The sequence below is a fragment of the Diabrotica undecimpunctata genome, chromosome 5, assembly GCF_040954645.1.
Source record: "Diabrotica undecimpunctata isolate CICGRU chromosome 5, icDiaUnde3, whole genome shotgun sequence".
NCBI lineage: Eukaryota > Metazoa > Arthropoda > Insecta > Coleoptera > Chrysomelidae > Diabrotica > Diabrotica undecimpunctata.
In genome coordinates, this window is record NC_092807.1 from 125,301,361 (window position 1) to 125,326,685 (window position 25,325).

Genomic DNA, 25,325 nt, shown 5'->3' on the forward strand with positions numbered 1-25,325 from the left:
AGATATTCTATTATCTGCGCGATTAACTATTTCGTGGAAGGGCTCGCCACTCGATTTGAAATAAGCTGTATTTCATGTTTTTTCGTGTTCTTATCCTCTTCAGGGGTCTGTAGAATAGCTTTTGGTTACTTTTGCTATCTTCTTCCATTTTCTCTCCAAACTTTTCCCAATTGTCTCTATTTGCTACTGTTACCAACAATTTTACCATTTTTTTTTCATTTTTATATTTATTCGCATTTGTTTTGTCTTTCAGATATTGTTTCCATGCACTTTTACTTGCTTTTTTAATTCTTTAAACCACCATGCTGTCTGTTTCTTTGTTGAGTCTTTTTTACATAGGATGTTTATTATGAGTAAAGAAGATAAAATTAAACTATTAGAAGAACTTCTTTATCGAAAGAACAAAACAAAATAATTTATGTAATTTTTAATTTGGGAACGATTTTCGGCGTGGAAATCGAAACGTCAAATACAAAGTATTTTTAATTAGAATTGTGTTGGTCCTTTGACATGTTGCTTTTAAATTTCCTATCTAAAAGCACACAACTTTCCTTGATCGTACTACGTTTACATCTATTTGCAAAACAAAAGGGCTCTTCGACATAAATAACTAACTGCGTTTTTAAAAATAATATAATAACGAGTTTCTCATAAGTCTATTTTGAGAGTATTAAAGGAAATGTTTGCCGATATTAGAAAAACTGCACTTACTGAAATATGATAAACAACAACAAGTTTATTTTTAGCAGCTCGATGCAAACTTCATTATTTTCCGATATACACGAGATGAAGTTAATTTAAACCAACTAATTAATCCCAGTAAACGGAAGTAAGAGATTTTGGGATTTTCAAAATAGGTTTTTAATACTAGACCTAAAATTTGTTATTAAGTTTCCCAAAGTATCCGACACTTAAGTGGAGTAGTAGATTTTTCCTAAACAAATTTTGGTCTACGGAAAATAAGAAAATGTTCTTTTTTATTTAGCGAGTTAAGGATTGCATTATTACCACAAACTCCGTATTTGAAGCTTATTTTGGGAAATTGCACTATTGCTTAATTTACTACAAACTCTATCTATCTATATAAGGATTTTTACAGCTGTCGCCGCCTTCCTTCTTTCAGCCAACGTCTCCAGTCCTTTCTGTTCTGCCATTCTCCATCTCTAAGGTCTCGTCGTTCAATGGCCTCGTCCACTTCATCCCTCCATGATCTTCGGGGTCTACCTCTTTTCCTCCTTCCTATGGGCTCCAATCCGAAATCTTTGCTATCCACCTTGTATGATCTGTTCTTCTCACATGTCCATACCAAATTAAACGTTTTTCTTCGATGTAGCTGAGTATGTCTTGTTCTACTGTCATTCTTCGTTTTATCTCCTGATTTCTGATGCGATCCATTTTTGTCACTCTGCAGCTTCTTCTCATGAAGTCCATTTCAGTTGCTGTGATATTGGACCTGTTTCGTTTATTTATTACCCAGTTCTCTGCTCCATAGGTCATTATACTGCGTACCAAGGTGTTACAAATTCTCTTCTTTGTATTTCTGGTAATCTGTCTATCCCACAGTACCCCGTTCATTTGTTTATTACATGTTCTTGCTGTGCTAATCTGCTGGTTATCTTTTGCTTGGTGGTTCCATTTTTTGAGAGTATGAATCCTAAATATTTGAATTTGTCAGTGCCGTTAATTTCCCTATTATCGTCCATTTCCAAAATTTATAACATGTATGAATAATAGATGATCCCCACGTTAAAAACCATCATATATGTTGCATAAAGTTGACACATGAATAAAGTGCTGCAGTGAGACAGTAAGAAAATATCTTCTAAAAAACGGCTTATAAATAAAAACGATCGATAAACGAAAAATGATTGAATGAATCTGCATATCTACAAATATGGAAGACGTAACTTTTAATTCAAATTCATAAATACATAGAAAGTGGAATAGAAATTGTTTATCTGGATGTGACGTGGTTTGACACCCATGACGTTCCAAAATGTGGTTAGGTAGATTCTTCTTGTCGCTGTACAACAAAAGCTTCATCAAATAAAGGAAAACGTATTACAATAATCCATGCAGGAAAAAAATGATTTTATAGCCAATGCTTTAGCCTTGTTATGCAAAAACATTAAGGACTCTCGTGTCGACTATCATGATGACACCAAGTCAGAATTACTTGAGAACTGGTTTTCAACGAAGTTATTGCGAAATATAGTACCAAACAGTGTATTTGTGATGGATAATGCCAGCTACCGCAGTCGTAGGCCGAATAAAGTTCCATGTTCTAATGACACCAAACTTAAAATCCAGGAATATATGCCGGAAAATGATATATATTATGAAGATAATTATTCTAAAAAATAATTAGTTGAAACTTTAAAACCATTGTCCACCAGAAAACAGTATTATTGCGGCTGTTTAACGGAAGAAATGGGTCATACAGTATTAAGACTTCCTCCTTACTATTCCATGTTCAGTCCTTTTGAACACATATGGCATGAGCTAAAAGCATTGGTAAGGAGAAGTAATGTTTCGCTTACTCTAAATTCATCTGTGATTCCGTGCGGTAACCAATGACAGCTGGAAAAATACAGATAGGTTGCTCAAAGAAACAATTATTATAGATCTAGATAACGACAGTGATAGTGAAATTGACTTTTTAAATTAAATTTTTTTAAATGTAAGAACTTTTGAATTGCGTTTATAAATGGTAAACTTAAATGGTTTTATTTACATAATTTATGTAAATATTTTTAAATTTAGTTTAATAACGGTATAAAACCTCAATTTTGAAAATAATTTTCCAAAATATTTTTGCCTCTATTCTTTGTGTACTCTATTTATAAATGATAAAGTTTTGTATATATGTGAATGTAGTGTATGTAAATATTTTTGCAACTATTATATCTTTAGTAGACCATGATAAAGACCAGCTTCTAAACACACCTAACAATAGAATAAGTAATAAAAATCGAAAATAAAAGTACGATCCTGTCCAGAAGCGATCTCCCGCTGCCTTATGGTAGACACTTATCGATAATAAATATTAATGACTCTCTTAGATCTCTGGTAGGACTTTACTTCTTTGTTTTGTCTTCCGCTACATACTCAAATAGTTGGGTCTGCAGCGGAAGGTATGAAGTTGGGTATGTATATATATATATATATATATATATATATATATATATATATATATATATATATATATATATATATATATATATATATATATATATATATATATATATATTGTCATACTTTTTCTTTTCCAACCAAAGAAAAATAAATAAAAAAAATCCATCGAAATAAAATTTTAAGAAATCATAAACAAAAATGTATATATTAATTTAAGATAAGATTTAGTGTAGATAAGAATAGAAATTTGTTTGGCAAACGACCTGTTTCCGTTGCAAACAAAATTATCAAAAAACCTTTGTTTAGAATTAGAAGACATTTTACCTGTAAGTTAATCTCTTCATTGTTTGTAGAGTCGAGTATTAAATGACCATATTCTAATCTTTTGAAATATGTATAAATGATGTATTGAAAAAAACCAATTTTAAAGTAAGCTATTTAGTTTTCTCTGAAACCGAAATTAGGCTTTTCCAATATCATAGTAAACACAATTTAAGCTTTTTGATTGGACGGTCGTTTTTAAATGGGAATTTGGGAGTCGATGATTAGACAGGAGAAGTCAGTCATATTTTGGTCATCGAAAGAAAAACAGTCGTTTGTCTAAAGATAGGGTGTGGTTCGTGAGTTTGGATACCGGCGTAACGAAAAGAAGTGAATAGTTTGAAGAAGGAGATAACAAGGAGATTAAAAGAGGTCCTTGTATCTACCGTGGGCATTTTATAAAGTATATGTGAAAGTATTCTTACGGCATCAAGTTGACAAAAGGAGGTCCTGGTGTCATCAATAAGTAGCGGAGTTTGGAGAAGTGAATCAGGTGTTTTTTGTGTAGTCTGAAGGAGGTTTGCAGAGACGTAAAGAAGGAGCCGAGGTGCCAAAGAGGGGAGATCACATCTTTGAGGAGACTGAACTTTTCTGGGTATGTTCCAACATACAACTCAAGAAGAAAATAAACTGTAAGTGTTTGTACAATTGAATTTTATATCTGTGAAGGATCGTTTCGACATCATGGTCATTAGCATTAAAATTTAAGAACTGAGGTTTCGTTAGGCTAATCAAAAGTTTAAAGTTTTGTGGTTTTTTTTTTTCAAGCAAAGAAAATTTTAAGTAAAATTGGTTTTTCACGTAATATAAATGTATGTAGCTTTATAATCTTATTATCATAATAATTTGATTTATTTTCTTGTATGCTGATTGATAAGATAACGACAGAATTTAATAATTGTTTTATTCGTTCATATAAAATAAAGAAACGTAAATCTTTGTAATATAATATATTTGTATTATTATCCTTTTTTTCTCCTTCCCGATAAAAGACAACTAGAAAAACTTTTGAATCCATCGAACACAGGTAATATAAGGATTATTTTACTTGTTGATAACAGATAAGTTATAATTTTTTTATTGGCTCAATAAACTAAGTTTGAACTCAAAATAAACAATCATAACAATATATATATATATATATATATATATATATATATATATATATATATATATATATATATATATATATATATATATATATATATAGTCTTATTAAAAGAAAGATATATTTAGCCTGCTCTAATAATCTGATACTCCCCGTAGATAAAAAAATAATTTAATACCGAACCCTGTCTTCTACTAAAAATCTCTTTTTCTTGCGGCTAGTAACAAAAGTCTACTATAAAAACTAAAATGAATATCTCATGAAAATACTAGTATTCCATAAAGTTAAAATATGTATATAATCTTATTTTCTTATTTCAACGACATAAAAGTGTGTAATAATTTTACAGATAAATATTGGCTTTAATTTATCATTAACTGGTTACATAAATTCGAACCCTTTTCGGGATCTAACAAAAAATTGAAGGTCGCCGCCGCCCCAAGGTCTTGAAAAAACTTGTCTGCCATACCTGCCTCTTTTTTAGTCTGTACATCGCATTAGAACAAATCTCGAACTTATTTTTACCAACATGAGAAAAACCAACAAAACAACCAACTCCTTAAACGGATTTTATCTGTAAGTCTCGGTCTAAGATTTTAACTTCTTGCAGTGGCAGTATTGCATGAGAAGGCGGACAGGGCGGAGGTGGGAAGGGAGCGGTTTACGCGCCCCGTCGACCCAGAGTGCCCTTAGTGGCAAAACGCAGGGTTGTAAACGATGTGATAGACGTCACCGACGTCATAGACGCCGACGTCTGTATCGTAGCCGACGCTGAAACGGATTTGGTGCGCTGGGGGCTATGTTGCCACAGCTTTGTAGAAAATGAGTTGCACTCGAGGTAGTAAAAGACCATTTCGTTTATCTACTTAAATTTAACTTTTTAGTTATTGAGTTTTAGAATTAAAATGAAGGTAATTTAATTATGAAACAAGATTTGGGAATACGACGGTTTTACATTTATACTCCCACTGAACCACAGATTAATTTGGAGAAAAAACCGCATACGATTGTTCACCATAAAAATAATGAAATTATTTTACTTAGCAATGGAAAATGATTATCAAAAAATTGATAAATTGATTATCAAAGCCAACTGATACTTGGGAAAAACAACTTATTTACTTAACATATCGTATGTTGTAACGACATATTAACTTAATAATGCCTCCTAAGTTAATTTGATAATGGCTCCATTTTATAAAGGTGATGAAGGTTTTTCTCACCTGTCCAAGATTTAAGTATTACTAATTTACTTACAAAAATACATCATTATTTTGGCGACGAATACAGAAACGAACCAACTACACAAAAATGTGCAGCAAAAGTTAAGTATGGTCTGAAGCAGAGCTGTCCAATTTTAAGTAGTTTGGGGGCCACCATATAAGAAAGTAAGATGTACGGTCGGATTATTCTCCGAATTATTCGGAGATTCTGGATGACTTCCGACCGCCGCTCAGGAGGAGGAGCGAAGGTTTTTCGACTCCATTCCCGTCCTCGTGGAGTTTATGTGATCTAGGTTTCCACTTGGCGAGAAGTTCACCGGAGGCTCTGTGGTCAGCAAGGGTCCACCGGCAACCAGAATACTTTAACAGTTCGAGGTTTATTTCTTACGTGAATTTGTCTTACAAGAATATTTGTTTAGTATTCTGGACACAGTGGATGCCTTGAGTCTCACAGAGATGCCGACACGTGTGGCCACGTTCACACTCCTTGAGAGGTACAGAAGCGTCGGCAGAGTGTTGACTCTTCGACTGCCATTCACTCCGCATCGCCACCCTGGAGAAATAATCTCAAGTCCGTAAGGACTTTTACTATTTCTATCGAATGGTTTTTGGTGGCGAAGTTTTACCGCAGCTCGGCCACCGAGTGAAGAGTAATTCAAAGCCCACCTGGGCTTTTATTTACTCCTGACTGTCAGTGGACTAGTGGAACGCTGTGTCAGTTTGACACGATCTGAAATAGCTTTAAGACAACTTCTGTTTCCCTATTTCAAAGATCGTGTCTATCTAACCAGGGAACGTTCTCTCCGAGCTGTTTGCCGGCTTCTTCAAGGTAATTACAAGTCTGTTGCTAGACTTTTCTTTACCTCGACAAAAGGTAGGCCGTCAGTCAACAATCACTGGTTCCTGTACTTCTTGTGGCTAAATGACGTCGTACCACACAGTTTCGTATTCATTCAAGCACTAAAGAGCTTTGGAATTCTTTTCACTTCAACGTCTTCGTACATCGAAGAAATGTTCACTTCGGTAATAATAAAACGTATAATCGTAGTAAAGGCATTTGGCCAACAAGGTGTAACAGGGGCTAGTGGTGTAAGACGTCTAGATCTCGATCGGAAGATGTCCTGCCTTTTTATACACTTTGTGTTTGCAATTTAGCAGCGATTTTCCGCCGGGAGGCCAATAATAACGCAGGTAATAAAACTTTTTGTAACTGGCCGGCCAGATAATCTCCATCGTGATTGGTCACTTCTGATGACAAATAATGTGAGGGTTACAAATCACACCTCTCAAAAAGTTTCCAGCCGTTTGACTCTTCACAAGAGTGACATAAGGTTACACCCTGATAGATGTTCCTTAGCCAGACATGCTAACACAACAGGACACTCTTTCGGTTTTCCGAATGTAAAAATCCTATCCACGGAGAGTAATTATTCAAAAAGATTGTTTTTCGAGATGGCACTCACTTTTCAACAGAAAGAAACCATTATTAAAAAAACAGATACCAACAATTTGAGCAACTTATACTAATTATTTTTATATTTAGATAACCACAAATCTACTAATAAAGGCAATTCATTGTCAATAATATAAGTTTCATTATACATGTAATATATATATATATATATATATATATATATATATATATATATATATATATATATATATATATATATATATATATATATATATATATATATATATATATATATATATATATATATATTGTTATGATATGTAAAATCGAGAAAAATATTGGGTTGATTAAAATATTTCAAAGTTCAAAAACATTAAAATAATTCAGATAAGTAGGATAATAACCAACAAACATTTCGAAGAAGGAAAGTTATTAAATTCTTGGATTACCTGTACTAAACAAAATGTAAGCTTTGCATAAATTATTTCTTTGTTATACTTGAGTGACCCGCATAATTTTAAGTGAAATCCAAAGACAATTGAACAGGGTTTTCCAAAATACATTAATGCAGTGATTAGAGACAAATAGAAGAGATTTTAGAAAGAGGTTTTTGTTAGTTTTTAAGAATTATAGAAAATATTATTTGTAAATAAGTTTTAGGAAATTTTATAATTATAGGTAAAAATTTGTTTGTTATCGAAATGAAAAAATGGGGGAATTGTGACGAGTTTTGATTGGCGGAGATTGAAAAAGGTGGGATAAGTATGTAGGAAAAAGTTTAGCGAGATTGAGGAGAGAGAAAAGTTGAGGCAGTTGATTTTCCAAGTCTGTAAGACGAACAGTGATTGTTCTTTGGTGGTTCCCAAGAAGTAGCAAGCAGTAGTGTTGAATGTTAGTGAGTTTTTGTGGAGTTAGTGTATCTGACAGAAGCTGAAGCAGCAAAATATTGTAAGTCATATTTTCCTACTTATATTCCAAGAGTCACTGTTCAGGCCAACGAGAGATTCAGTTTATCGTAAAGAGAAGATATTCCAAGAGTCATTTTTCACTCGGGCCAACGAGAGATTCAGTTTATCGAGAGGAGAAAGGCTATCATAATTTGATTTTGATTTGATTTGATTGTTGCTTTTGAAGGAGATCATTAAGGTCGATATACTTGCAACAATCTGTTGTAAGATTGCTGATTACATAGGGAGCGGTTGAGAGGAGATAATACAGTCTACAAGGAACAAGGATTTGGACCACTCATCATCAGAGAGAGATATTTTTGTTTTCTGCAGTTTTTTTTCTTTTATTGATAACACAATTTTTACACGTAATTTAGAAAGGATATAAATATTTTGATTAGGAGAGTTAGAATAGTTTGGGATTTTGAGTTTTCAATTAATATTGTTTGTACCATTAATTTTGATTGTTCACGTACGGAGAACAAAATTTTGAGAATCCTTATATGAGATTTGTTTATTGAAAACTTTTGAGTGTGAATTATTTCATTATTTTTATTTCAATATATAGTGTTAGATCATATGTGTTTTTTATTATTCCGGTATTCTCTGGACCTTACCTTTCACATGTAATAGCATAGATATTGAAGCACGAATTTAACCCTGAGATAAAAGAATTAAAAATTGTGATAGAGTCATAATCATATCATTTAAATAATTTTAATTAATCAAAAAAATTAATTAGCTAATTATTGCTTGGCGCACCAAGACTTTAAATATCACAATAACTGGCTTCCAAAACGTGGGGCTTGAAAATATCGCAGCTTTACATTTGAAGGAAGGGAAAGAGATCTGGAATAAGTACAGGTGATCCAGAGATAAAAACATATAACATTGAGGGAATTTGAATTTGAAAGTATTTTGACAATTTTTCCAGGGAATATAAATTTGATTTATTGTTTGATCGTAGTTAGTGGATATTTACTGCTATTGAATTATTTGATTTTATTTTCTTTACCAATCGTACATTTGATATTTATTTTGAATTTTACTGATTGCATATTTGATATTTGTCGTAAAAATTTAATACATTTGGGGAGAAATATTGTCGTGTTCTGAAACATATAGAGTGTTGTAAAATTTCACATTTGGCGGGGACAAAACAGTAACGAAAAGAAACAACATGTCGACCACAAGGAGTCAAAGTAAAACGCAAGAAAGGAAAGAGGATAAGATAGAAGAGGAAACAATTATTGATGAAGGATCGGATAATGAAGGAAATGCCACAATAATGAAGGAAAGAAAAGAAACAGGGATGCTGGAAAAATTATTAGCAATGATGCAAATACAGACACAAACAATAGAGAGAAACCAACAAGAAACATCACTAAAAATGGATAGAAATCAACAAGAAACAAAACAAACAATAGAACTAAATAACAGAAACATAGAGCAGCGTTTGGAAAACTATGAACAAAAATTAGAAGAAAATGATAGAAAAATGGAAAAGCGTTTGGACAAATATGAAAATGAGGTAAAAGTCTGTTTAGAAAAAGTCAGAGAAGAAACAGAGAGGAAACTAGAGATGCAGAGAGAAGAAATAGAAACTAAAATGAAAGATATTAAGACTGTACAGAAAAAGGAATTAGAACAGTTAGAAACAAAATTTGAAATGGCTTTACAAGAAGACAAGAAAGAAATAGAAAAACAAATTGAGGATATCAGAAAACAACGAGAGATGGGAGACAGGAGAGAAGTACTCATCCAAAGTCCGGGTGACATAAAAATACAGTTTGGCGGGGATATTCGGAAAACACACCCAGTACCGTTTGTTAAAAATTTGAAAACCAAATTACAACATATTAGATATTTTGACGATTGCAAAGAAACAATTAGAAACCATTTGAAAGAAGGAGCAGCGTTATGGTATGAAAGCAAGGAAGATGAGTTTGAAAATTGGACAGATTTTGAAAATAAATTTCTCAACTATTTCTGGGGGAAAAATAAACAGAGAGAAATCAACCAAGAGCTACAGAATGGAAAATATCACGAAAAAATGGGAATATCTGAAGAAAGATATGCTTTGCAGATATATAACAATTCAAAATATCTAGAATACAAATATTCTACCGAACAGCTGGTAGAAATGATCAGCAGACATTTTGAGGAAACGTTGGAAGATCACGTGATTTTGAGAAACTATCAAGATATTGATAGTTTGTGCCAATTCCTTCAATTAAAAGAAGCGAAAAGAAAAGAAATGAGAAATAGAAGACAACATGACCAATATAATGGACCGGAAAGAAGGTATTCATCAAATTATGACCAGAGAAACCGACATCCCAGATCAACAAACGAATATAGGCCGAGAAATTACAATAATTACAATAGACAACAAAATTACGATAACCGGAATGATACACAAAATAGAACAAATGAAAATCACAACAGGAATAGAGATGCACAAAATCCTCCGAATAGGAATACTAACGAACAAAGGGACGATAGAAATAACCAGAGCTTCCAACAACAAAATAGAAGGGAGATGAATCATGTAGCAATAGGAAACGAAAGACAAATTTCTAATTCTAATCTAATATTTTTAGATGCATTTATAAAACATAAAGCGATTAAAATTGTGATTGATTCTGGCTCGGAGATATCGCTAATCAATAAAAAACTAGTAAAAGAATTAAATTTGGACAGATTTGTGTATAAGATTCCTAGGGTTGATTTAGTGGGTGCAAACAATAAAAATTTGACGACAGTAAACGAAGGTTTGGGAGTACAGATAAGAGTGGGAAACAAATTCCATATTATGAAATGTGTGGTGATTGAAGATTTAAATCATGATATGATAGCGGGAATTGATGAATTGAGGAAAAAAGATATCACCATAAATTTTTCGGAAAATAAATTGGAAATCAGAGCAGAACCAGACAACACAGGAGAAGAAAAGCAAACAGATAGGAAAACAAATTCTGGAAGGATCAATGCACAGGAAAAACGCAAAGAAATCGATATGACTGTAGAGGATAAACCGAAAGTACAAGAACAATATCTAACAGAAGAGAAAAAGAGAAGGAAGACAAAGAAGAAGAGTTCGAAAAGAAAGCAGGAAAATAAGATGGAGACCAGAGAAAAACAGGAAATAGAAGGTACAGAAGAATTGTTGGCAACCGACGATAAAACAGAATGGAAGCAGGAAGAAAAAGAAGGTATCATCAGAGAAATGAAAGGAATAGAAACATGGTGCTCGGAATACCAAAGGGAATTAGAGGATAAAAAGAAAACAGAAGAAAAAATGGCACTGATGGACGAGAATCCAGAATTTTGTGAAGAAGTATTATGGACAGTGAACACATGTGAAAAAAAGGAGGATGAAAGAAAAATAAATTGTGGAGAAAACATGGGAAAGAAAATAGAGAAGATTTTAGGAAACCATGGAGATCTTGTTAATGAAGTAAACCGAGTGGCTAAAAATTATGAACTTTCTTTTAAGGAAAAATACTTGGAAAAATTTAAAACGAAAATATATCCAATCCCGTATAAAGACAGGCAATATACGGGGTATTTTAACATTCACGACATTTATTAGTATCATAAGTAGATTTTAATAACATAGTGAAATAATTTGATCCTAGAAAACTTTTGTCATTTTTAAAATTTAACAAAGAGTTTTCGGCAGATCAAATGGCGGGGATTTGTTATGATATGTAAAATCGAGAAAAATATTGGGTTGATTAAAATATTTCAAAGTTCAAAAACATTAAAATAATTCAGATAAGTAGGATAATAACCAACAAACATTTCGAAGAAGGAAAGTTATTAAATTCTTGGATTACCTGTACTAAACAAAATGTAAGCTTTGCATAAATTATTTCTTTGTTATACTTGAGTGACCCGCATAATTTTAAGTGAAATCCAAAGACAATTGAACAGGGTTTTCCAAAATACATTAATGCAGTGATTAGAGACAAATAGAAGAGATTTTAGAAAGAGGTTTTTGTTAGTTTTTAAGAATTATAGAAAATATTATTTGTAAATAAGTTTTAGGAAATTTTATAATTATAGGTAAAAATTTGTTTGTTATCGAAATGAAAAAATGGGGGAATTGTGACGAGTTTTGATTGGCGGAGATTGAAAAAGGTGGGATAAGTATGTAGGAAAAAGTTTAGCGAGATTGAGGAGAGAGAAAAGTTGAGGCAGTTGATTTTCCAAGTCTGTAAGACGAACAGTGATTGTTCTTTGGTGGTTCCCAAGAAGTAGCAAGCAGTAGTGTTGAATGTTAGTGAGTTTTTGTGGAGTTAGTGTATCTGACAGAAGCTGAAGCAGCAAAATATTGTAAGTCATATTTTCCTACTTATATTCCAAGAGTCACTGTTCAGGCCAACGAGAGATTCAGTTTATCGTAAAGAGAAGATATTCCAAGAGTCATTTTTCACTCGGGCCAACGAGAGATTCAGTTTATCGAGAGGAGAAAGGCTATCATAATTTGATTTTGATTTGATTTGATTGTTGCTTTTGAAGGAGATCATTAAGGTCGATATACTTGCAACAATCTGTTGTAAGATTGCTGATTACATAGGGAGCGGTTGAGAGGAGATAATACAGTCTACAAGGAACAAGGATTTGGACCACTCATCATCAGAGAGAGATATTTTTGTTTTCTGCAGTTTTTTTTCTTTTATTGATAACACAATTTTTACACGTAATTTAGAAAGGATATAAATATTTTGATTAGGAGAGTTAGAATAGTTTGGGATTTTGAGTTTTCAATTAATATTGTTTGTACCATTAATTTTGATTGTTCACGTACGGAGAACAAAATTTTGAGAATCCTTATATGAGATTTGTTTATTGAAAACTTATGAGTGTGAATTATTTCATTATTTTTATTTCAATATATAGTGTTAGATCATATGTGTTTTTTATTATTCCGGTATTCTCTGGACCTTACCTTTCACATGTAATAGCATAGATATTGAAGCACGAATTTAACCCTGAGATAAAAGAATTAAAAATTGTGATAGAGTCATAATCATATCATTTAAATAATTTTAATTAATCAAAAAAATTAATTAGCTAATTATTGCTTGGCGCACCAAGACTTTAAATCTCACAATAATATATATATATATATATATATATATATATATATATATATATATATATATATATATATATATATATATAAGGAAAAGAAAACTTTGCTGACAACGTTAGAAAACGGAGCTTTGAGGTTTATTGGGATTTGCAGCGGTGAAATAAGTGTACTCTTTTAACTAAGTTTCAAGCTTTCGAAAATGTTTATTTTCATCATCAGGAAAAACTGAAATAAAGTGAAACTGTTAGTAAAGCATTCTCGAAACCTATTAAGAGTGTAAAGGTTGTAAAAACTTACGTTATTGAGATTTGTCTTTCGTGGATGTTCTACTCAGAGGTGACAATTTCACGCACCACTCATTGATTGAGTCAATTAATAAAAAATATAAAAATTACATGGTGTAAAAGACCAACTTGACAAATTATTTTTACTTTTAACACATAAGAAAAAGACAATTACAACGATTTAAAACGGCCACGTGTGCCGGCCAACAGTGGAGTGTTAGGTTAAGAGTAGCTGTCATTCCTGGACATAGCAAATGACATTACTTCTTCTTGTTTTCTTTGTCTTATGTAGTACTACTAATATTACACATCAAAATTTACCAAAGATTGTATTTAGGTTGAAAAAACAATTTTGTATGATGAGAATTATAATAAATGAAAAAACATGGAAACTTTACAATGACTCAGTTATTGAAAAATCATTGGACTGTGAATGTGTATCCAAATATAATAGGTAGGAGTAAATGGTGCTTAACTCATTAATGTCACTCCTTTTGTTCATTGCTTTTGAATTTTGAGCAACGAATGCCATTTCTAAGAAGAGTCTTTGTTGTAATAATTGGATTCAGTAGCTAAAACTTTGACTGATTCGTAATTCATTATTTGATGTTCTTTATTTACATGTTCTGCAAGGGCAGATCTTTCCGGATATAGTCTGCTGTCGCTTCGATGACTGATTAAGTGACTACCTAGGCTACGTGTGGTTTGTCCCACATATACCAAATTACAATTATTGCAAAGAATCTGGTAAACTACGTTGGATCAATCTTTGATGTCACTTTTATCTTTGACCTTGGAATATATAGATCTTGCAGTTAATTAAGTTTTAAAGGCTATTTTTAAATTGCTGAAATCTTTAAAAAATCTTGTCAGTCTGTGTGTTATGCCTTTTTGTAGGTTATATATATATATATATATATATATATATATATATATATATATATTGTTACGAACATGCTTTCGGCATGGCCCATGTAACGGTTGCATCTCGAAAAAGTCATCAACAACATTAGCGATGTATTGAGTGCGAGAGAGAACAACACGTCACGTAGTTATATATGTAACGATGTTATGAGTGGGTTTAGTTGATAAGAGAGTACCGAACCGTAAACATAAATAAAAAATTTTATATAAATTCGAACCGCTCGTTTTATTTAATCTCGCTACAATATATATATATATATATATATATGTATATATATATATATATATATATATATATATATATATATATATAACTTCTCTACTTCATAAAATAAGTCTTTTTGCCTCTTTTTTTTTCAGAAAATTCAGGGCCTATCAGATATACTATTACCTTTACATATGTTATCATTTTTTAAAGATAATTTAAGTTAATTTAAATTTAACATCCAACGGTCTGTCATTTTAAGTTAATAATTATGAATTCAAAACTAATTGTTTTATTTCTGATTAAGTATACAGGGTGGTCCTTAAGTAATTGTACAAAAAGAAACAGTAGATTCTACACTTTAAAATATTACGATTTAAGCCAAATTGCTTTAATAAAAAGTCGATATTAAGAAAGATACAGGGTGTTAAAGTGCAAATTTCAAATTTTATTTTTCGCTATAACTTTCATGTTTGTAAATATTTATGTATAAAAATTTACAGCTAGGTACTTTTAAATATGAGAAATTATAATTTGATGCGCACTTTGATGTAAGTGATACAGGGCGCCACATATGCCACATATGTGGTATAAATTTGCACTTAACTTTTTTGCTCTTTAAGTTACTTGTATTTGGGACAAAAAATATTAAAGATACATTAGTTTAACAAAAAAAAGGTATACTTGGTAATAACTTCAAAACTCAACAGTTTTCGAGATAATCGCATTTTACAAATCAGCTGCATAATTCTGATTTAAGGCAATTACTCCAGAAAACGGAGAAAAAATAGACAAAAACATTAATACTTCTGAATTTTGGTATAAACTACCTTTAAATAAAGTTAATAGTTAACGAAATATTACATAAAATAAATATATCAGCAGGATAATTAATAATAGGATTTGACAAAATAACAGAATAATAGGATTTTACATCAAACATTTTACGTTGTATGTTAAATTAATGTCATAATCAAAGCATTTTGTTTACAAAGTAAATTAAGAAATAGTTAAACTAAATAACATAACTTTTTGTCAAAGTACGTGTTCGATATATCCACATTTTCTTTAATTCATTTGTCAATATATTCCATAAAAGATCGTCTCATATTAAATAGTATCATTGATTTTAAAGAAACTGCTGCAGTATTTATTTCTTCCTATGGTTGGTTCCGAATGTTTATGGGATTTTTATAGACACTTTGTTTTAACGTGCCCCATACACCAAAATCAAGCGGATTAAAGTCTGGGCTGCGTGGTGGCTATAATGTATAATGGATGAATATATTCTTTTGGATACATCTTATGGTATATTATGGAACTACATCTTATTTGTCGCAGATGTTAAATAATGTACTAAACTGTGATGTATCTCGTTCATTGCTTACTTATATACACACGGAATAACCTATCGATGACATGACTTATTTATATGATTATGTTAAAGCTTACGAGTAACTATAATTACATCTCGAACGAATGGACTATTATGATTTACTAACGAACTAATATTATGCTGAACTAAATTGCCTGTGTGTTTACTGTATTTATAACAATATCGGTTATTAGGCCAACGATGATGTTTTTGTAATAATGCTGAGTCTTTAAGGTTAGATTTGTAGCAAAAGTATTATGAAACAAGACACATATGTGTTATTCAATACCTGTGCTCTAGTTTCCATTTGTCCTAATAAAAATGGATAAACAATTTACCAATGAATAAGTATTTTTTTCGAATTTTTTATGAATTAAATAATTATATCAATATCTCACCACATTGCCAAGGAATATGACTACCACGACCAATCCAACGTTCAGAAAAGTTGTATTTAAGTATGTTCTAATTGCCTTCTCTCTAGTATGTGGTGGTGTACCATCTTGCATAAATCACATATTTTGGGTTTTCAGCATTTCACAATAGAGAAAAAGTAATACAACGTCATTATAGAAACTTATGAAGCGACAGAAAAGGGAAATTGTAAACATGATGACGGCCAACGTCTGAATGCGGACACGGCACCTAAAGAAGATGAAGAATCTTTTCTCCAATAAGACATTTAGGACCCATAACAAAGCATTTTGTGATGTTACATCATCATATTTGAGTTGTTCTAATAAGAATCAACTATGAATTATGCTTATCTACAAGTATTCAGTGCTTTACCGCATAAATATCAAACTAAGAAGTATTATGCAGCTGACTTATAAAATGCGATTATCTCGAAAACGGTTGAATTTTCAGGTTACTAACTAGTATACCTTTTCTTTGTAAAAATAATGTATCTTTAATATTTCTTAACACAAATAGAGCATAGCAAAAAAGTTAAGCGCCAATAAATGCCACACATGTGGCATATGTGGCGCCCTCTATTAGTTACATTAAAGTATATATAAAATTATAATTTATCCTACTTAAAAGCATCCAACTTTAAATTTTTGTCCAAAAATATTCACAAGCGTAAAAGTTATAGCGAAAAATAAAATTTTTAATTTCCACCTTAACACCCTGTATCTTTCTTAATATCAACATTTTATTAAAGCAAGTTGGTTTAAATCGTAATATTTTAAAGTGCAGAATCTACGGTTTCTGTTTGTACAATTACTTAAGGACCACCCTGTATATATATATATATATATATATATATATATATATATATATATATATATATATATATATATATATATATATATATATATATATATATAATCTAGAATTTTTATAATAATATGACTATATTTTCTGTGATGATTTTATAACATAATCTTATTTAAATGTTAGTTTGTAAAAGTTTTTTAAATATGTGTTTTGTGTAAAAACGTTCGAAACAAACAATTTTTTGGATAGTTTTCGCCATTATTTGTAGGAGCTAGATGAGTTGTTTATTCCATTTTCAAAACATGACAACTAACCTCAATTAGTATAAGATACAAAATAATTTTTATTGTAGCACCCTGATGATACACATAAAGATTTGCGGAAGCTTGGTAAACTAAAAAGAGTACTTCTATCTCCTGCCTTCCGCTGTATACCCAAATAGTGGAGTTTGAACTGATTAGCGTTGATTACAAGCGTTTATCGATTTTTCAGTATATATATATATATATATATATATATATATATATATATATATATATATATATATATATATATATATATTATATGCATCTGTGCAACAATTGTAAACGATAATTCACGAGTGAAACATTTTACCACTAGGCTGTTCAAGAACTCTAACAATTCAACTATATCGGCAACATTGTAGATCGCAATCAACCGAAAAGGTCGCAAAAGAGAATGAGATGGAAATGTCTGTCTACGTGTACACACGGCGGATGCGAAGAAAAGAGATCTTGATAAATACGAGAGGTGTTTAAGACATTTTCTAATTCCAAGAGAGGGGTTAATTAGACGTCTAGAAATTTCCGAATTAACGACATTTAATGAGATATTTTAATGAAGATAAAAATAAAAAATAAATCAAGAATTAGCGTGAGAAGAAAAATTTATATTTTACGAGATAGACGACTTAGTGGACTTGTTTTCAAATTAAAATAATTCAGTCAGTGGGTTTAGGATTAATATTTAATCCATTTTTTTATAAAAGTTTAAATAAATCTTGTTAATTTTTATAACTTTGTTCTTCAAATCTTCAAATAAATGTTAAAGGTTATCTTCAAGGCCATAAACCATTGCCGTACGGATTGTACAGTACAAACCAACAAGTTTTTTTTTGAAAAATTACGAGCTATGCATTCATTTGTGTAGCTACACATACTTTAAAAAAAGATCCCATGAAATTAAAAACTCTTAATACTAATAATAATACGAAAATAGAAAGCACAAGTTTTATCCTAGGCTGATAATTATATGTATTTTCTTTGCGCTTTATAATTTTTTCACGAAGCAACTTCTCTTTTAAAGTTAGACTTCTATACGAGCGCTCCACGTTGGAAATTTGTACGAGAGTAAATCAATGAAATATAATGAGTAAGAGAGAGACAGAAGATATATTTTCTCTCTCTTCTTCTCTCGAGAATAAAAATGTTCCTTTTGTATATATATATATATATATATATATATATATATATATATATATATATATATATATATATATATATATATATATACTGTCAATTTTGAAATACGTTGGTGTCATGTTTAATTTTCAAATATTTTACGTGTTTGGTTCATACGCTGGTGTATGTGAGTTCGAATTCCAATATGAATTTCCTTTTTTATGTTTGAAATATTTAAAAACCCCCACGTTAATTTTATTAAATATATGTAATACTTTCTATAATTCTTATTAAATATATGTAATAACTAAAGTTATACTTCTAGACGCGCGTTCGGCTTTGGACGGGAGTGAATCGGAAATTTGACGGAGTAACAAGCCTCGTTAGGCATGTTAAATTATAAATTAAAACTTGTAAATATTTTAAGATTGTTCATTTTACATAAGTAATATTTATATCATTTTTTTATATCAAGAATATCTTTATTTTCCCGTTTTTTCAATTAAAATTACTAAATAATTACCTACATTTGAACATCGAGGAATTACCGTCTTTTAAATTTGTGCGAAATTTCCCCCCGATCCGTCAAATAGTTTAAAAGTTATTTAATTTGTTTATCTCTGAGGCTAAATATTTAAACTATTGAACTTGCTCCATTAATGATGCTAGACACATTAAGCAAATTTCATAGGATTCTACTAATTTAAGTTTAAGTCTCAAACTATCTCAGAAGTTAAAAATGCATATTGCGTTTTCATCGAAATTATTTACAAAATAAACGTTTGAAAAAGGGGTATGTTATATGTTATATGTATGTTTACTTATAAACAATTAGGTATACCATTTTTCAAAGTAAAAACGTTGCACGTCACAATTTATATAAAGTGACGTCACTTATATTTAAAATTTTTAGAACGTCAACCTTAGAGTTCAAAACACAGCTATAGTTTATTTTTATGAACGAGAGAGTAATTAGCATAATTTTAACTGGTAGCTCCGACCACTCCATGGGCGTGCTCAAGATTAACTGAAAAATTACTTTGAATAATTGTAAAAAATAAATGAATTATTTCAGTGTTATAAAGTGTTATGTGTATGTAAACAAAAGTGACCTCTTTTATCACACACTATATTAGAACTGACTGGCCTATATTAAAAAGGGTTTTAAAAAATTCACATTTTTTTTAATTTTTAAAAATTACAAAAGAGAAAAAGAGTTTTTAAAACCGTCTAAGGTATGTTAAATAGATGAATAAAAATATTAATATAAAACTTACAGCTACTTGTTACAAATCCAAATCAGATTCAGAAGATGAACTTTCAGAACCAAGATTTATAATAACTGGCTCGATCATTTTATCAGTAATATTGTCCAGCTTCCACATTTTTTCCTCTTCTTTAATAGTGTGATTTACTGCCTTTTCCCAGTTTTCAGGTTTTACATTATTTACGGCCTCCAAAAACAACTGTTTAACATCATGAATTTTAAAAGTGGTATTTTTTCTTGAAACTTCACTCTTTATCTGTGCCCATACCAGTTCAATCGGGTTTAATTCACAATGATATGGTGGGGATCTAAGTACTGTCATTCCACGATTTTTGGCAATTTCATCAATTTCGTATTTTTTAAATTTTTCTTTATGAAGGGCACACAACGAATAAAGTTCCTTTCTTATAGATCCGGGATGGTACGTAATATTTTTTGAACTCAGCCAATTCTGCAAGTCTTTTTTTAACCACTTGGTTGTGGGCAGCCCTTCTATAAGTCTGGAGTGATAACTTGCATTATCCATTACTATTACACAGTTCTTAGGAAGAAGATCTATCATTTGTTCGAACCATTCTTGAAAGACATCAGCGTTCATGTCTTCATGGTAGTCACCGGTACGAGTTGATTCAAAAGTTAATAAACCACCTTCAACAAAACCGTCTGAACTGCCAATGTGTACTATTATCAGCCTGCGTCCCTTTCCTGATGGTGGGTTTAAACCAGTAGATAAGTTATTTACAAAAGCGTGCCTTTGACTTGTAACAGTTTCATCCTGCCAAAATTTATTTGGTGTATGACCCTCGTTGATCCATGTTTCATCAAGATAAAATATTTTTCTTTTTTGGTTTCTCATTTCCTTTATGGTTCTTAGAAAATGTCTTCTCCATATGACAATATCGCTTCTTTCTAATAAAATAGACTTTCTGGGATTCTTTTTCCAGCGGAAGCCTATTTCTTTTAAAAGTTTCCATAACGTACTTCGACTCATTTCTGGGTAATCCTTATCATCTCGAACTGAGACAAGAACTTTATCCAATGTTGGAAATTCTTGTCTAAAGAAGAATTCATGCACTTTCCGTCGAAGTCCTTCTTTAAAATGATATTCTATTTGAAATTTTGGTTTCCCTGGAGTATTACGTGGCATTTGAAAACTACCACATTTCTCTTCTTTAATAACTCTGTAAATCGTAAATTTCCCAACACCAAGTGTACTGCTAATTAACTCAACGGTCTCATCAACACTTTCACATAAACGTTTGTCTGTAAATGATTTAAAACAATTAAATATTAATGTTTTTTCATTAACTGTTAGAGGACCAATTTTTCGGCGTTTACACGGCACTTCCAAATTTTCCATAACACTAGTATACACAATAAACTGCACCTTGCAACTGAAGTACCTACTTTTAGTGAACTGTTAAGAATTTTGAATACGCCACTTGGACCTTCCTATATACAAAATGGAAAAACCCACTATCACATTTTCTGTGGAATAAGTTTAGAAGGTAATTACCTAGTCAATTACTGTCGTAGATTCCTGGAATTAAAGAATTAAATGTTTGATTGTTTAAACCCTTACTTTGTGGAATGCACGCATTTCAGATAAAATAAAACGTTTTATTTTATCTAAAGAATTAAACTTTATTTTGCAAATAGGCAAAGAATTAAACTTTATTTTGCAAATAGATAAAATAAAACGTTTTATTTTATCTAAAGAATTAAACTTTATTTTGCAAATAGATAAAATAAAACGTTTTATTTTATCTAAAGAATTAAACTTTATTTTGCAAATAGGTAGGTACGTATTAAACTTTTATTGGTTATATATAACCAATAAAATAAACATCTTACGTTTCTTGCAAATTCATTAGTAGCTGTTAACCTCCATCACTCCGACACTGGCAACCTTATTTAGGGATTAGTATCCCTCACAACTATTGTATTCTATTCTGCTCCAACCTTTATACCTGGTGGTCATACTCAATTTAAAATTGTTTTCCTATATACTTCTGTAAACTTGTTGACAAATATCTGTTTTTCATTGAGTCACCCGTATCAACAGTTTAGGGATTTGCATACATAATTTATTGTTTTATTACTCTCTCATACATAAAAATACACTATAATAATACGAAAGCCATACAGAACTGCTCAATATTTCATAGGCGTCAACATGGTATAACAATCAGAAAAATGTAATCATCATTTTATTGAGAATTTTAAAATTATATTGATTAGATAACCAAAAACATTTGTTATTATACGGGATACGGGAATACTTATTCTGTGGTATAATAGTTTGAAAAATTGTTAAAAATTCTTTACTTACTAACTATTCTGATGTTTTAGCAACACTGTGAAGTTCAGACGTCGTAAATCTTAAATGACGTGCAATCATTTTTATATGAAAAATTCTATATTGTAATAACTTCTATTTTTTTAAGCTACAGACTTGTACGTACAACCATTGGATAGCTGGTAAAAAAACTCACATTAAAAAAAAAACCTTCTATGACCAATAGGAACGAAGTTAGGGACTACTTTTTAAAAAAACCTAACTCCATTGTTTATAAACATTAACATGTAAAATTTGCACAAATTTTGAATGAAAATCTAAACTTTATATTAAAACTTGTAGCTATAAAATTCATCCAATTTTTAGAAACTTACAGCCCTTCGAAAGACAGGTACTTTCGAAATATCGACATAGAAAAGTGGAGGGGATAACTGTTTCAGGTCGTTTTTTTTTTCGAGATCGGAACCACTTCAAATTGAAACATGTAGGAAAAATTTACATTATCTCGGCTTCCATTGCAACTAGAAGCCGCTTTTTTTAATCTGGAGTAGCTTGTCGAAATATGAATAATTATGTCGAAATATGAATAGTTTTCACTGGCCGGGAAATATGGGAAAGCTCGGAAAAATTAAGTCCATTTGAAATTCACCGTAAAAACTAATAGTCTATTCGCAGTATTAATAATGATGACATAATAATTTTCACCCCACCGGAAATCTCGGAAAATCCCGGAAAATCAACATAATTATAATTAATATAAGAAATATAATAATATAATGTGTAAACAATTACCTGAAATTTAATTAATAAAATATATAGGTAAGTATTATTACATCATTGATATAAATGAAAAAAATATATGTATATCTAGCATAACCTACGCAGAAATTTTTAAATTCAAGAGGTAAAAATTAGAGAAATTATATTCTGTAGACCCAACTTTACTGCTTATAGGTTCCATACAAGGGATTTCAAATTGGAAGAATTTGCGTGTACAAACGAATCACCCATACTGCATTTTTGCCCAACCAAACGTTAAACAACATCATCCAATTCTACATTTTTGATTAGATTTAAAAAAATAAAACGCATCTGCATTTTAATTGCTATAAATTAAGTAAATGTATAATTTTATCAAACTACACTCTCAGGAAGTTCCCATAATCTACAAATGATAACTGAATTACTTTTTTTATCAGAAACGTCTTAACCGACTGGAATGTTTCTGGCCAACTACTACACCTCACTAACTGTATATGAATAAATCATTTAAAATTCAAACAAATAAGTAAAATCCTTGCTAACATGTTAATTAGGCACTCCTAAATGAATTCCATAAATGCAGAAAATCAGGACTGAAATAATTAGTAATTGATTGAATTTCAATATGTCATATTGATAGAGCAGAGATGGGTGTTACCTACGATTACAATATATAAATTCAGACAGGTCTGCGTTCACTTTTGGTTTTACATGCATTTCAAATTACTTTTGATTACTATCAACAAGCAAGATAAAACTGCTAAATTCTATAACACCGTATCAACACCGACTTTAAGGTTACCTAAACAGCAAAATAATTAATAATAATGGAAAAGTACAATTTAAAACAATAGTTCAACAAATCAAATTGTTAAAAACATCTTTAAATACGAAGAAAACCAGTTTCAATATGTATTTCAAAGGTTTTTGACATTTAAAATACGCCCACATGTCAGTTAAATTCGAATATGTCAACAAATTCTAGTGTTTCTTTAAAATAACATTCTTCACTGACGCGTGTACATCAATCTATTAGAGCAATACAGTTAAAAGTACAGTACTAACAGCTAATGTGAGGATTTATTTAGTGGCTACTTACCGTAGTTTTTATAAAAACAATTGACAACCTATCACACACGAATACATTTAACCACCATATTTATCGATTTTTTGTTTACGGCGATTGAAGCGACTACGTATGGTCGACAAGAACCAATATGTCAGTGTTCTTTAGAAATATATACGACGTAGTAAACTGACAAAAAAGTGTAGATAACTTAACAGAATGTTCGATTTCAACTACACACACTGATGATAAATTAGCCATTTCAAAACTAGATGGCGCTTCAAAAAAGAAATACACCATTTTTGTACATTTCATTTTGTATTTTAATTTATATATTAGTTGTATATTGTCTATCACTTTAGGAATTAATATATTTTTTTTATTAAGAACTTATTATTAAATATGCTGCATGATTTACCAGACAGAGTAATGGTATTCATTAGTTGAAAGCTGTGGTAAAAAGTTCACTGTGGAATGTGTAACCGTTGATTGAATGCCTTTTGCCAAACGAATACTAAAGACTCCATGCAATCGCCGAGGGCAAATACTCACCAGGCTTCCTCAAACAAAAGTTCCGTTCCCTCCAGCTAAACTTCTTCACAACACTGGACATGAACACCCTGATATGATGAGTATTTTGAAATTTTAGAATCAACCCTCATCAAATATCGCAGTTAACCACTGCACACCAAAAACGCTGATCAAGAGCCGTTCCATTGTATGGCTGGGAACCCCTGAAAGTACCACCTTTGGCATGCTTGGCACAATCATCCCTATTCCTCTTGCGCGCTTCCAAAAAAATATGTTCTCGCTTTTTGCCAAACATTTTATGATTGGGCAGATGCTGATGGGATCAAACGGGCAGATGCTGATTGAAAAAAAATTACGATTCTGAGTGTTTTAGACTGTTCTCTTTAATTTTATTTTTGATTTTCTGCATTATTACAGTGATAGTATAGTAGAATTTATTATTGTATTACGTACTTTGTTCTCAGGTTACCTAGTTCTGTTATACCCATTTTAATTTTTTTTTTGCAAAAACAGCATTTTTCCTATTTTTTCAGACAATGTTTCCTATTTTGGTAGCAATAACCGTCTATGTGCAACATTTAACATCAACTTTCAACAAAAAAACCAAAGTGAACATATACATATATTGTTAGAAAAGATGAGTTTTTGGCATCGAGCAAAAAGACAAAAACTCAACTAAATTTGATTTCTTAAACAAGGAAAGAGCCTCTCTTTCCTT

The 25,325-nt window shown here is 30.9% G+C and overlaps 1 protein-coding gene across 1 annotated transcript in view; it reads right to left on the minus strand.

Moving 5' to 3' along the window:
- mtgo (miles to go) overlaps positions 1 to 24,235 on the minus strand; it is a 508,417-nt gene extending 484,182 nt beyond the window's left edge. The window contains exon 1 of the mRNA XM_072532663.1: positions 24,110 to 24,235. The gene's annotated coding sequence lies outside the window, so the exon portion shown is untranslated. The remainder of the gene's footprint in view (positions 1 to 24,109) is intronic.
- Positions 24,236 to 25,325: the final 1,090 nt, after the last annotated feature.